Genomic DNA, 911 nt, shown 5'->3' on the forward strand with positions numbered 1-911 from the left:
GGAGGAGGGCGGTAGAGAAGGGTGGGTGATATATTGTGACTCCTACCCTGCCTCCTTGTAGGCTGTCATTAGCTGCATTCTTGTATTAATGGTTGTGGTGCCTGGGTAGCCCTCTCCCAGAGCTTAGTTCTCAGGAAGTTGCTAACCCCAAGGTAATTCACCATTCCTTGTTAGTTTCCTTTAATCTTGCCCTTGCATGCCCCGCATATTTGGGGTCCCCATCTTATTGCTCCAGACCCCTGCTCCTTAATGCATTACTGCCTTTGGGAATTCCAGTTCCCAGAGGTGGGCACTAGGAGAAAGTTGGTTTCAGAGGCAGAAAGATCTCGAGTTTAATCCAATCATTATTTATTTATTTATTTATTTATTATTATTTACTTGGCCTTGCCTAAGCAGGACATCAAAAATTTGGTTATTAATTAAGAATTGTTCCTCTCCATGGAAATCTTTAGTAAAAGGCCAAAGATTTATTTGTTCTGAAGAGAAACCAGAGCATCCAATATTATTGACTGTGTGAATCTAAGGCTTCTGCCTTACTGAGTTGCAAGCTTCCCGACCCAGCTCACAGATTATGAGAAGTAAATGGGATGACCTCTATGGAAATAATCAAGCACAGTGTGTGGAACTGTGGTTGCTCAGTCTGTGACTTATTCTCCCCAACTCCCTTTCCCACTTCCTCTCGCCACGCCTTTTCCTCCTCCCTCTCGCCATCTCCCTCCCCCTTCCCTGTCTTCTACAGTTCCCCTTTTCTTCCTACTTCCCATTTCCTGTCCCCACCTCTTCTCCTCCCTACTCCTCATCTCTCCTCTATACTTTCTATGTGAGACTAACACGAGGACAAGAGGAATTAAAAGCCAAGTCAGAAATATGTCAGATAGTTCCATTTCTCTTTGAAACAAATCATAGATGTG

The 911-nt window shown here is 44.0% G+C and overlaps 1 non-coding gene across 1 annotated transcript; it reads right to left on the reverse strand.

The window, feature by feature from the left end:
• Positions 1-380: 380 nt before the first annotated feature.
• LOC116272322 lies at positions 381-496 on the reverse strand. Its single transcript, XR_004181022.1, has one exon. It is a non-coding gene; the product is annotated as a U5 spliceosomal RNA (small nuclear RNA).
• Positions 497-911: the final 415 nt, after the last annotated feature.

The sequence above is a fragment of the Papio anubis genome, chromosome X (assembly GCF_008728515.1).
Source record: "Papio anubis isolate 15944 chromosome X, Panubis1.0, whole genome shotgun sequence".
NCBI classification, from domain to species: Eukaryota; Metazoa; Chordata; class Mammalia; order Primates; family Cercopithecidae; genus Papio; species Papio anubis.